Source organism: Ahaetulla prasina, chromosome 17 (assembly GCF_028640845.1).
Source record: "Ahaetulla prasina isolate Xishuangbanna chromosome 17, ASM2864084v1, whole genome shotgun sequence".
Taxonomy (NCBI): domain Eukaryota; kingdom Metazoa; phylum Chordata; class Lepidosauria; order Squamata; family Colubridae; genus Ahaetulla; species Ahaetulla prasina.
This window is the reverse complement of record NC_080555.1, coordinates 2,212,927-2,226,886: the sequence shown is the minus strand read 5'-3', so window position 1 is coordinate 2,226,886 and position 13,960 is coordinate 2,212,927. Positions and strand designations below refer to the sequence as shown.

The 13,960-nt window shown below is 43.9% G+C and overlaps 1 long non-coding RNA gene across 1 annotated transcript; it reads left to right on the top strand.

The window, feature by feature from the left end:
• Positions 1-3,081: 3,081 nt before the first annotated feature.
• Positions 3,082-6,004, top strand: LOC131186667 (uncharacterized). Its single transcript, XR_009152403.1, has 2 exons — positions 3,082-3,138; positions 5,206-6,004. It is a non-coding gene; the product is annotated as an uncharacterized LOC131186667 (long non-coding RNA).
• Positions 6,005-13,960: the final 7,956 nt, after the last annotated feature.

The following is a 13,960-nucleotide window of genomic DNA, read 5'->3' as shown; positions in this document are numbered from 1 at the left end:
GCAGCCCGCTGTGATTTGTGACTGTTTTATTAATGGATTAATTGCTTTAAGCGGGCCTATCCAGGGCCGGGCCCGACTGCGAGGGCAGGAAATCAGAAAAAAAGGATGTGTTGTCTCCTTCATCATCCGTCTTTTCTGAAACGCCTGGGGCGTCCTCCTCTCCTTCCACGCCCGTTTCGTTCCACCCTTTCGGCTGAAGCAGCTCCACAATTTGCACTCGTTAAAATGTAGGAGGAGGAGGAGGAGGGGGAGGAGGAGGAGGAGGAGGAGGAGGAGGAGGAGGGTGACCTCATGGCCTGGCAGGTCTGGTTGGAGCGCCTGGGATAGGAGGGATTCCTCTGAGCAATCTGTCGTTAAGCAGGACGGAGTGTGGTGAGGAACAGCAGATACACTGGCAGGTTTCCTTCCTTCCTTCCTTCCTTCCTTCCTTCCTTCCTTCCTTCCTTCCTTCCTTCCTTCCTTCCTTCTTTCCTTCTTTCCTTCTTTCCTTCCTTCCTCCCATCTTCCTCGCTTCCTTCTTTTCATCCTTATCCTGCTCGTTTTTTCCTTTCCCCCCTCTTTCCTTCCTTTCTCATCTTCTTCCTCTCATCCTCTCTTCCTCCCATCCATCCTTACCCTATTTGTTCTTTCCTTCTTTCCCTCTTTCCTTTTTTTCTTCCTTCCTCATCTTCTCCTCTTCCTTCTTTGCTTCCATCCTCATCCTCCCTTCCACCCTTATCCCATCCCTTCTTTCCTTCTTCATCTACTTTCCCTCTTCCTTCCTTCTGTTTTCATCCTATTCCTTCTTTCCTTCTCTCCTTCTTTCCCTCTTTCCTTTTTTTCTTCCTTCCTCATCTTCTCCTCTTCCTTCTTTGCTTCCGTCCTCATCCTCCCTTCCACCCTTATCCCATTCCTTCTTTCCTTCTTCATCCACTTTCCCTCTTCCTTCCTTCTGTTCTTCCTATTCATTCTTTCCTTTCTTTCTTTTCTTCTTTCTTTCCTGCCTCAATCACCGTAAAGCAATCTCCTTAATTCAGCGTCTCGCTCTATGGCATCCAACCCTCTCTCTTACCCAGCCATGGCTGCTGTAGAACCCATAATGCACAGCCCCTGGCTAGGCTTAATTCCATATATCGAAGCACTTGCCCCATCCTCTCCCTTTTAAGCCAAAGACTTGAAATGAATCAGGATCGCTGGCGACATTCCCTTTGAAACCTGGTCTGTCACAATCCAGACGAGGCCCATTTTCTCCCTGTAAAATTCCAGCCGCCTTCCTTAATTTCAAGTTCTCCAGACTGCCCTGGAGCCCCCCCCAAAAAAAAGGCTACGAGAATAACTTCTAACCTCCACACAGCCTCCTAAATTAGAAAATAATTCCTTTCCATTTGAGCCTCCCCAGCCACCGTTTCAGAGACGAGCTTCAAAGCAATTTTTACCAGGAGCCAAAATAACCATCTCAGCCAATCTTTTCCCAAGATTGGTTGCCGTCGGACCAAAATTCTCATCACCTCCAGCCGAGACATTCTTAAAAAAATCCTGTTTTTTTTCTACCCCTCCCCCCCCGCCCCATATTCTTCTGGGCTAGTCATCTAATTTCACAACCTTTCTTTGCTGCAGTCGTTAAGCGAACCACGTGGGCATTAAACAAATCTGACTTCCTCCTCTTTGACTTTGCTTATTAGAAGCCAGCTGGGAAGGTTGCAAGCGGTAATTCCCACGTTGGTTCATTTAACAACGGAGCGTAAACCTGAATGTTCGCTAAATGAACGGCCGCAAGTAGAGGACTTCCCGTAGAGATCGGAGGCTTAAAATTCACGCTCCTGGGTTTGAATCTGGGCTGTTCTTAGCTATTTATCCCCATGACTCTCTTTCTGTACTCATCAGACAGATGGAGAGATCGATGTACACATTGGTTCATTTACAACTGAGTGTAAAACTGAACTCTCACAAGTTGAGGATTCCCTGTAGAGATCGGAGGCTTAAAATTCCCGGTCACGGGTTCAAATCCTGGCCGTTCTTCGCTTCTTTTCTTCCACAACTCTCCTTCTGTTCTTATTGGACAGGTGGACGAAGGGGGTTCCGATTTACATACTGGTTACAACTTTGCGTAAACCTGAACTTTGACACCTCCATCCTCATTTTAACTCCTCCCTTTTTGCTTACACACTGGTTCGTCTTGACACCCCCATCCTTGCTTAAAACACCTGGTTCATTTACACCTGAGCGTAAACCTGAACGCTCGCTTAAAGAACGGCCATAACTCAAGGACTCCCTGTAGAGATCAGAGGCCTTAAAATTCATGCCCATGGCTTCAAATCCGGGCCGTTCTTTGCTATTTATCCCCACGACTTTCCTTCTGTACTCATTGGACAGGTCGAGGTTCATTTACACCTGACCGTAAACCTGAACGCTCCCTTAAAGAACGGCCGTAACTCAAGGACTTCCTGTAGAGATCGGAGGCTTAAAATTCACGCTCAAGGGTTCGAATCCGCGGTTCTCCTTCCGTACTCATTGGACGGATGGACAAAAGGGGGCTCCGATGTACACATTTTGGTTTGCTTACAACTGAGAGTAAATCTGACCCAACCCCCCCATCCTCATTTCTCACTCCCACCTGGTGCTCTTCTTCGAGGAACACACCAGGAAACGACCCAACCCTTGGGGCAACTCCAGGAAATTGTGGGGTGGATTTTGCCTGGCGAAGGGCCCAAGTTGGTGATTTAACTGCTTCCTCGTGAGTAAGTTGGCCAACTCAGAATTAAAAGTAACTCAGTAGGTGATTGATTTGCAACCTCCACTGTGAAGTCACGTGGAGGGTTAAGTAACAGGTGAACCTGAATCCTAAATCCAAACTCTTTCGCCACCAAGAGATAATAGGGCTTGAATCGTGTGGCTTTTCCAGAATGATGCCATAAATAGATTGGGATTGGGGAAAAAAAAAAACCCGGCGAAAATTAAAACACGCACACACGTACACACACACAAAAAATATCTATTACTCAGACCAATTTTATTTTCCTCTCCCACCCGCTCAGTGAGTGACGCTCCCTTGGTGAGAAAGAGTTTTAGAGTATAAATAGCAGGGCAAAACTTGAGGTTTGCATTCGACTCTTGAGTTGCCTTCCGTCCTTCAGTGAGAGTTATCCTTTCCCTGAGCGGGTAAGTAGAGGCTGCGGAAGGATGGATGGTGTGGCGTTTGTTGGAAAAGAAAAAAGGAGACTTTGGAGGGCAGGTTATCGGCTTGGGAAAAGGGAAAAGGAGAGAGAGACAGAGAGAGAAAGAGGGAGAGAGAAAGAAAGAAAGAGAGAGAGAGACAGAGAAAGAGAGAAAGACAGAGAGGAGAGAGAGAGAGACAGACACACAGGAGAGACAGAGAGAGACCGAGAGAGAGAGAGAGGAAGAGAGAGAGACAGAGACACACAGAGAGAAAGGGAGACAGAAAGAGAGACAGAAAGAGAAAGAGAGAGAGAGAGAGAAAGAGGAGAAGGCATCAAAAGAGGGATAGAATCAAGATGGCATGAAGTGTTAATACCAATTTTGAGGCCTTGGCAAGACCAGACTTGGAATATTGCATTCAGTTTTGGTCGCCACGATGTAAAGAAAAGATGTGGAGACTCTAGAAAGAGTGCAGAGAAGAGCAACAAAGAGGATTAGGGGACTGGAGGCTCAAACATACGAAGAACGGTTGCAGGAACTGGATATTTATTTATTTTATTTATTCGAATTGTTATACCACCCTACCTCCCGAAGGACTCAGGGCAGTGTACAGCCAAATAAAAACATGAGAATAATACAGATAAAAACAACAATTAAAAAACTTATTAATTAGGCCGGAATTAAAATATCACTAAAATAGTATAAAACCCCATTAAAACTAAATTTAAAACTAAAAACCCTAGGCTAGCCCTGCGCAAATGTCTAGTTTAATGAAAAGAAGGACTAGGGGAGACATGATAGCAGTCTTCCAATATCTCAGGGGCTGCTCCAAAGAAGAGGGAGTCAAACTATTCTCCAAAGCACCTGAAGGCAGGACAAGAAGCAACGGATGGAAACTAATCAAGGAGAGAAGCAACTTAGAAATAAGTAGAAATTTCCTGATAGTTAGAACCAGTGGAACTGCTTGCCTCCAGAAGTTGTTAAGTGCTTTGTCACTGGAGGATTTTTAAGGAGAGTCTGGACAACCATTTGTCTAGAGAGGTATAAGGTCTCCTGCTCAAGCAGTGGGATGGACTAGAAGACCTCCAAAGTCCCTTCTGATTCTCCTGTCATCCTGTCGAGGCAGAAATACGCAAAGTGCAAAGCAGGTACAAATTCAGGCTGGTTTTGGACGGGCGTTAGCTGAAATGGAAACGGACGGTCCACAGATTGTTAACGAGGCAACTTTCAGACCAGGAATTAATAATCCTCGCGGCTCCATCTGAATGCAAATGGCGCATGAAGACAGCATGCGTCCTGCATTATTTATTAAAAATTGGCACGGATTTTGCCTCACCTCTTAATAATAACCGGATGAATATTTAAAGCTCCTAAGGGAAATTGGGCCCTTTCCCTAGACAGCTTTATAATTAAGGAAGTTTTGATTTCTGTTTCCCTATTACATTTTTAGTACTCCTAAATATATACAAAAATGTAGATATCTATGTGTGCATATATTATATCTTACGGCCAATAAGGGTTTGTGAATTTGTAAGGGGTGTTATCAACACACACACACACACACAAATAAATATAGTTTTTTTTTAAAAAAAAATGATAGGCCAACTGTGAGAAACATTTGGGACGGACTGAATGTAAAGTTTTTCGATTTAAATTTCAAACATTTGGCAAATGTTTTGCTTTAAAAAGAAAAGAAACTTAGCAAATTTCTGAAAGGTCAGTTTTAACTTCTGGCCATAATAATCCCGAGGTTAGAGGTGTTTTTTTTTTGATGGCTTGAGCGATTATTTCTACCGGGTAACAGTAACGGTAGAAGAGTTGGAAGGGACCTTGGAGGTCATCTAGTCCAACTCTCTGCTCTCGCAGGAGACCTGATTCGAACCGCCAAACTGCCGACCTTTCTTGATCGACGGGCTCAGGTACATCTAGCCATGATTGCTGAATTGAAGGAATGAAAAGGTGGACTGGGGCTTTGGGTCTCTAAGATCTTTTGCGAGTTGAAGTGGAAGAATTTGGGAATGATGGAAAGCTGACTTTGGTTTTCTTCTTCTTCTTTTTTTAAATCTCCAGTTTATCCAACCCACCAAGATGTCTTACCAACATCAACAGTGTAAACAGCCCTGCCAACCTCCTCCTCAATGCCAGAAGACCGGCCCCACACCGGTCTGCCCCCCACAAGTGTGCCCACCCAAACCTTGCCCCCCTCAAGATTGTCTTCCTGACCCTTGTCCTCCCAGACCCTGCTCGCCTCAAAGTTGTCTTCCCAAGCCTTGCCCACCACAAGATTGTCGTCCGGACCCTTGTCCTCCCAGACCCTGCTCTCCTCAAAGTTGTCATCCCAAACCTTGCCCACCACAAGACCAGCAAAGCTGCCAACAACCAAAACGTTGTTGAGATGCCTTCAACCGGAGGATGGGCGAAAGAAGGAAGACGCAGTTGGGGCTTTTGTGGACCTTTAATGCTTGGATGACCATCTTTCTAACCAACTTGGTGAACTCAACGCTGGGATGCGTCTTCTCGGGAACCCCTTGACTCTGTCTTCTCCTCATGCCATCTGCTCCTGCCCGCCTGTGGTCCAAACACTGCAAATGTTTTGGGTCTCTGGGACTGATGGACAACCTGGTTGGCGCCGAACGCTTGCATGTCCTCTCCTGACGTCGCTGAGAACTCGAGACGGTAAATCTGGACGGGCAGCTGGAAGTTCTGGAGAAGTTCTGACTGTGATGGTTTCCCAACCTACATTCCAGGAGGCGTTCCGGGCTGTTGCACCCAGTTATTTTGCTAAATAGTATACCTTTGTGTTCTTGATCTATCTGTTCCCTTTCAGTGGCTGAGAGCTATAATTAAAGCATGCATGACTTAGATGAAATCTGCCTTTGAATTTCTGGATTACTTCTTGCTAAATATCAATTGCATGTTGGTCCGGAGGAAGTTAGAATGGAATGGAATGGAATAGAAACACGATTAGGATTAGAAAACAACAGAAAAGAACAGAATATACAGTAAAGTAGAATATAGAAAAGAATAGAAGAAAAATGGATAGAAGAGAATAGGATGGGATAGGATAGAATAGAATTAGAAATTAGAATTATAAAAAAATAGAATAGACTAATGAAGAAAATAATTAGAGATAGAAATTAGAACATAGAATAGAATAGAAATTAAAATAGAAACTATGCTGGATTAAACGAAATCAGACTAGAATACTTTATTGGCCAAATGTGATTAGACGCATAAGGATTTTGTGTCTCTGGTGCCAGCTTGGGAAATCTTCAGTCACTTTTTGGAGACAGTAGTTGGGAGGGCAATAATTCTTAGGAATGTTTATAATTCGGAGGAAAAACACATCCACACGAACACAAAGATGTCCCCGAAAATCCTTAACTCGTCCTACTTAAGACTTTCTACTTTGACTTTGAGATCTGCCAGAGAAAAGTTTCAAAGTTCTCCAACGCTTGGAGAGAGCAAGCTCTTCTCAGGGTTGGTGGACCCCTGAGTTGTGGAAAAGGGACAGGAGGGACCTTGGAGGTCTTCTAGTCCAACCCCCTGCTCAGGCAGAAAACCCTATACCAGTGATGGCTAACCTTGGGCCTGGTATGCCTGTTTTTTTGCCCTCCCAGGCTCCAGAGACTTTTTAGGAGCCCGGGGAGGGCGAAAACGGTCTTCCCCACCCCCTGGAGGCCCTCCGGAGGCCAGAAATGACCCGTTTCTCAACTTCCGGTGAGACTGGAAGGTCCGAAAATCAACTGGCCAGCTGAGCTAGGGCAGCGCTCATATGCCCATAGATATGGCTCCATAGGTTCGCCATCAGGGCCCAAAACATGTCAGACAAATGGTTATGCAACATCTTCTTAAAAACTTCCAGTGTTGGAGCATTCACAATTTGAGGCAAGTTGTTCCACTGGTTAATTGTCCTCAGTGTCACAGGAAATTTCTCCTTAGTTCTAGGTTGCTTCTCTCCTTGATGAGTTTCCACCCGTTGCTTCTTGTCCTACCGTCAGGTGCTTTGGAGAATAGGTGGACCCCCTCTTCTTTGGGGCAACCCCTGAGAGATTGGAACACTGGGTAAGATAGGCACTAGGAGTAGCCGGTCTTCAGCCCCATTCTTTCCTGAATGGGATCTTTGAAGAAGAGTGACCTTAAATGGATGTTGTGAGAACAAACCGTATGACGACTCTTGGAGGAAGCCAACATACGTCTCCAAACATTGCAAACTTGGCATTTCCAGTTGGAGAAATGTCATTCTTTGTCTGAATGGGTGTTCAGGCATGTTTATCTGGAACATCTAAGAAGCTTCCTTGGAAAAGCCCAGACACTTAGTAGAAATGCTTGGAGGAGAACTTATGAACCCAGCTAAGTCATGACAAGTGACTTTTGAGAATTGAATCATGAGCTTAAGAGTTGAGAAGATGTTGGCCACATCTCAGGAGCTGATTCTCCAGTATTTTTTCATGGGGATCTGGCTGAGGTTTGTTCCCTTGCTTTGGAGAACATCCAAGACAACTTCTAGATGTCTTCTAGGAAATTTGACTCACCTTGGATCATTTGCAAATCCTTTTGTGTTTTTAAGAGTTAACTCGTTGACTTATGCAAAGAGAGTTTACACCCTCGGGTTATTCTATCTTTCAACTACAGTAAGGGAGAAGAAAAAGAGACGCTTTGGCCTCCTTCCCATAAGTTTTCCCTCTTGGTGGTCCAGAGAAGAACCTCCATTTCCCAAAGCAGCCTACCTCAGTGGTGGAGAGAAATTACGTATGGAGTCTCGAAGGCCCATTGAGAATCGGAAAGGATGGAAAAAAAAAAATCTCTTGGGAGGGGGCAGAAATTTGGGGAAACCATGGTTGAAATCTGTGGACGTAAAATGGGATCCTGGTTTATCCACCTGGTCTCCAAGGTATGAACGCGAGTGAAAAGCCATTTTGTTTTCACCAATGTATTCCTTCCCTGGAGCTCACTAGCTTGAGAAATTGACTAGAAATTAATCAGAAATTGACCAGAAATTAATTAGGAATTGATTAGAAATTGACCTGAAATTGACTAGAAATTGATCAGAAATTGACCAGAAATTAATTAGGAACTGATTAGAAATTGACCTGAAATTGACTAGAAATTGATCTGAAATTGACTAGAAATTGACCAGAAATTAATTAGGAATTGATTAGAAATTGACCTGAAATTGACTAGAAAGTGACCTGAAATTGACCTGAAATTGACCTGAAATTGACTAGAAATTGACTAGAAATTGAACAGAAATTAATTAGGAATTGATTAGAAATTGACCTAAAATTGACTAGAAATTGACCAGAAATTGACTAGAAATTGACCAGAAATTGACTAGAAATTGAGTAGAAATTGACCAGAAATTGACCAGAAATTGACCAGAAATTGACTAGAAATTGAGTAGAAATTGACCAGAAATGATCATTTGCCCTGTGACTTTTAGACTGGGTGCCCAAAAAGTTTTTCTGATAGTTAGACATGACGCTGTCCTCTCTGGATGAGTATTGTCACCTCTGGATGAATACTGTCAATCACAAGTTGGGTGATCACTTCTTCCCAATCCTGGGTTTGTGGACATGTGTGTGTTGGGTCTATCCAGAAAGGCAATGAGCTTTAAAAAAGAAAAAAAAATCAGTGTTGGATCCCAAGTTGCAACCCAGGATGTTCTGTGTTAATTTCTCGAACAGGACAATCCCTGTAAAACCACAACTGCCACTAAAGGCATTGGGGACATTGTTTTCCAGTATGACGAGCTTGTCAAGCTAATTGGGAGCAAATCTTTGTGATCTGAGATAAGACACACATTCCCAACACCGCCTGGTACCGGGATGTCAACATTGGCATGTCAACCATGTCAGCGTTGGCAGAGCCAGGGCACGTCCTTTAAAAAGAAATCAAGTAACTAGTCCTTGTCATGTCTATCTTAGGCTGGGTCTCAACTTCGTTCAGCGTTGCTCACAGCCATGTTTCTCCGGCATTACCTATATTGTGCTCTCTCCCTGGAGTATTTAACCATGATCCAGATGCTTATTGGGGAGAAATCTGAATTTTCGTGGCCATAAACCAATAATCAAACCAACCAACAATCAAACCAACCAACCATCAAACCAACCAACCATCAAACCAATCAACCATCAAACAGACCAACCATCAAACAAACTAACCATCAAACAAACCAACCATCAAATAAACCAACCATCCAACCATCCAACCATTAAACCAACCAACCATCAAACCAACCAACCATCAAACAAATCAACCATCAAACCAACCAACCATCAAATCAATCAACAATAAAAGCAACCAGCCATCAAAGAAACCAACAATCAAACAAACCAACAATCAAATAAACAGAGATTAATTTAGACATTGGGCAAAGCTATAAAGGAATGTACTTAAAGATGAAAAACTTGGGCCATTGTGTCATGAAATCGGGACTCCAGACATTCCTCATTTTTCAACCGGAATGGGAACTGAAGCTTCTGTCCCTAAGTGAGGCGATCATTCAATGAGCCACGTACAATGTTATGACCTTTTTGCCGTGGTTGTTAGACGAATCCGGCTCTTCCCACTGACTTTGCTCGGTGGATGGTAGCAGATCATGTGACCCAGTGATATGGCAACCGTCATAAATACATGCCAGTTGAGTGGTGCGGTGGCCTAGAGGTTCGATCCTAGGTAGAGGCAGATATTTATCTCTCTGATGAGAATATATCTACTGAAAAAAACAACAACTTCGCACTGGCAACTGGAAGGGCATCTTGCCAGTAAACACAGCTCCATTCAGTTGCCCAGACTCTCCCTCGATGCAAGGGATTATGGGGTCATTAAATGATAAAGAAGAAGATAAATACAGGCCAGCTGCCCGAATTGAGTTCACTGGCAGTGACCGTCATAAGTGCAAGGAACGGTTGTAAATCTTTTTTGTTTCCAGCACCCTTGTGCCTTCTAATCATAGTCGCTAAAAAGTGGAACACTGCCTGTTAATTTGCCTTTTGTGTCTATTCATCCTTTTTGTTAATTTATTTCCGGACACCTCAGCTTGATTTTTTTGATCGCTCAAGCACTGTCTGTCTGACTTCAGGGGCCGAGGATGTCTCCCCAGGCTGGGCCACCTTCACTGGGGTTTGTTTGAAGTGTTAATTTGGGGCACAACCTCATCCCCAGCGTCTCCCCACTTTGCAATTCTCCCAATCCGGATTTAATTGGGCAGGTTAATGTGGCAATTAAACAGCACCTGTTGGCAAAAAAACGTAAGTCTCGCCTCGCCTCGCCTCCCCACCAAGACCGGCCCAGTGGCGGGTGACATAATTCTGAAATTTTTCCACCCGAGTCTGTCTATTCCCAGATTATATTATATCCCGGTGTCCTAGGGCTGTCTCCGAAATAAATCCTCTGCCGTTGCAAATTTATCCTCGCCGTTTGACAGAGCTGTAAGGATGATAGATCTCCAAAGTTTAATTAAGCTTTCTGTAGGTATTAAACCCGGATAATTGTTTTAATTTTAGATTTAGGAGGAGGATGGAGAATTGCACCTGGCAGTATTATTTAGATCAAACCTGTCTTTATTGACAAAACCAAGAGCAGGAACGAAATGTTACTGCTTCAAAAGGGGGAAAAAAAATTGCTTGACTTTTGCTTTTTAATTTTTTCTCCTTGGTATCCTGCCAAATTTTGAATGCTTGGTTGCTGTGGTTTTAATATTCTGCCCCCCTGTTATAAATCAATTTTTTTGGGGGGGAATATTCTCCCCACCCACCCTTTATAAATTCTTTTCTTTTAGCAGCGGTTCATCCATGCACCTAAGGAAATTTTGCAATATAAATAGAAATTAAGAAATTAAAAAAAATGTGCACCACCAGGCCAATTTGCCAAAAGTAAGTTTGGAATTTTTTTGGGGGGGAGTGAATCAGGCGAGGTGGAGAAAGGATAAATGAAGATAAATTGAAGATAAGCAGGAAATTAAGCAGATCCTGAATTCCATGGTTAAAAAAAGTAATCTGCAAATGTTTATATAGGAATTCCACAACTTGGTGCCTGCTGCCCCCTCGTGGCGGCTTTGAGAAATAGCATTTTACAATCACAAAGGGTGGAGTAGTACAACTGCTTTACTTAACAACCACCCCAAAATAAATAAATAAATAAATAAATAAAAAGGGTCATAAAATCAGTCCAGTCACATGGCTGACCCGCTTTACGGCGGTTTTGATTGTAATGGGCTGGCTTGTCTTAAGCCGAGGACTAAATCAGTAATCTTCTTCCCTAAATTTGTGCTCTTGAAAGAGCAGAAGCTTTAGGTGCCACCAGAGGGCGCTGCTGCTTTGCAGATCGATAAGGATTTGAGCCTCAAAACAGAACCTCCATAGACTGGGGCAGTCTACTTCAGAGAATCCCAGGATGGGGGTGGGGGGTGGGGCGTGGGGAGAAGATTTTTACACCTTGGTCCCTTTTCCTTTTAAACCCTGTAAATTTAAATAAGGTGTGATGGAGTTTGAGACGCAACCGTGCGAATAGAAATCAACTTTGAACAAAGTTCAAAAAAAAAAAGTTACGGTAGTTAAAACACTGCAGTTTAGCTAAGTGAATAGTGAAGGGTGAGGTCTGGGGATGTTGTGACCCAGGCCCAAATAGGTAGTAGGAAACTCAGTCAGTGTAAAAACAAACAAACTTTATTAGAACAGCTGAGAATTAACTCATTCTCAGCGTAGTCCAACTAAATTAAAGCAAATTCCTCCCAACACAAATTCCTCAGTCTTATCACCAACCTTGGTCTAATTAGGCAAACTGCCAAAGGCCTTTCTTGGCAAAAGTTCAGAAGACGCCGATATGAAACAAATGCAGCAAGACAAATGTTGTTTTCCTGCAAAGAGCCCAAATGCCGTTGCTGGTCTGTTTTAAGCCTTATGGGAGGGGCCAATCATCTCTTGGCCTTACTCCTGAGTCGTCCTCTTTGCTTGAGCTGCTCTTGCCTTCTGGCAGCTCTTCTCATGCGTGCATTGGGAACAGGCTCCTCCTGTTCCTCTGCCTCACTACTGTCAGCCTCTGGAGGCTCCGGAGTCCGCACCTCACTCCCCGATGGCCCTTGCCCCACCTCTGCCTCCCATGCAGAGCCCTCATTTGGGCCTTCCCCAGCCTCCAGGACTGGCCCATGTTCTTCCTCAGCCTCATGGCTGTCTAACTCTGTTGCCAGCTCAGCCGGCTGCTGGCGGACCACAACAGGGGAGTGCAAAAGAAAGGAAAAGGGAAATATATAATATTCAGTTATTTAGCTACTTGATTCAAAAGGATTTAGTAAAGTGGAAATCAATACTGAGTAGTATCTAAGGAGATAATTTTTCAGAAATATCTGAATGTCTTTGGCTTTACAAAAGAGATCCTAAACCCAGCCAAGATCTCAGAGTTGGGGGCCTGTTGCATAAGTTAACCTGGAAAAAGAAAAAGAATGATTTTTTCCTCCCGAAAAATTACAGGGCATTGTCACAACATGAAAAACGACACAGCCTTAGCTAAAACAATGAATCAATCCAATGGAATCCTGGCTATTTTTATAGACTAACTTTATAGACTATTTTATTTTCCTGGGCTCCAAGATCACCGCAGATCGGGACTGCAGCCAAGAAATTAAAAGACGTTTGCTCCTGGGGACGAAAGCTATGGCAAATCTAGACAGCGTACTAAAAAGCAGAGACATCACCCTGCCAACAAAAGTGCGTCTAGTCAAGGCTCTGGTTTTCCCAGTTGCAATGGATGGCTGTAAAAGTTGGACCATAAGGAAGGCTGAGCGCCAAAGAATGGAGGCCTTTGAACTCTGGTGCTGGAGAAGACTCCTGCGAGTCCCTTGGACTGCAAGGCCATCCAATCGGTCGGTCCTAGAGGAGATCAACCCTGACTGCTCTTTAGAAGGCCAGATCCTGAAGAGGAAACTCAAATATTTTGGTCACCTAAGGAGAAGGAAGGACTCCCTGGAGAAGAGCCTAATGCTGGGAAAGACTGAGGGCAAAAGAAGAAGGGGATGGCAGAGAACGAGGTGGATGGATGGAGTCACTGAAGCAGTCGGCGTGAGCTTAAATGGACTCCAGAGGATGGTAGAGGACAGGAAGGCCTGGAGGAACGTGGTCCATGGGGTTGCGATGGTTCAGGCATGACTTCGCAACTAACAACAACAGTAGACTAACATTAAAGAATATCTTCATGCCAATATGCTATGGCTTGGCTGAGGCAAAGAAGCATTTGATTACCTCAATACATCAGGTCCAAGAATAACAAATATAACAACAGGAAGTATAACTCCAGTATTCAGATACGAGATCCTGATAAATGTATTATCCTGTTATTAGGATTGTGACACATAGAAGGTTGTCAACTCCACCCCGTACAGTTAATTGCATGTTTAGGAATCAAGCCAGTGAATGTACACACCTGCTGGTCCTGTTTCCATCGCAGACTTAAGTGGGTCAACAACCCGACAATGGGGTTGTGGGGATGCAAAAAATAAAAATAAATAAATGGGGAGGAGGGATGATAGATGACCCAGTCATGGAACCTCCTGGGAGGTTTCATTGAACCCAGAACAGAACTAATTGCATGAAGTTTAGTTCACCCACCATCTTCGATCAGATGGGTTATAGGAAGGTCTAAACCAAATTGATCAATGCTTTTGGTCTATTTGGTCCTCCAAGGAAAAGAGTTGGGGGCCTAGAGTGGCTGGGGAAAAAAAAACTCCTTGCCCCAAAGAGTGTGGTGGCCTTGCCAAGTCAACTCTTCATGAGTTGACCAAGAAGACGAGACCATGTCAAGACAAGTACTTCTTGATTTATGTTTAGTA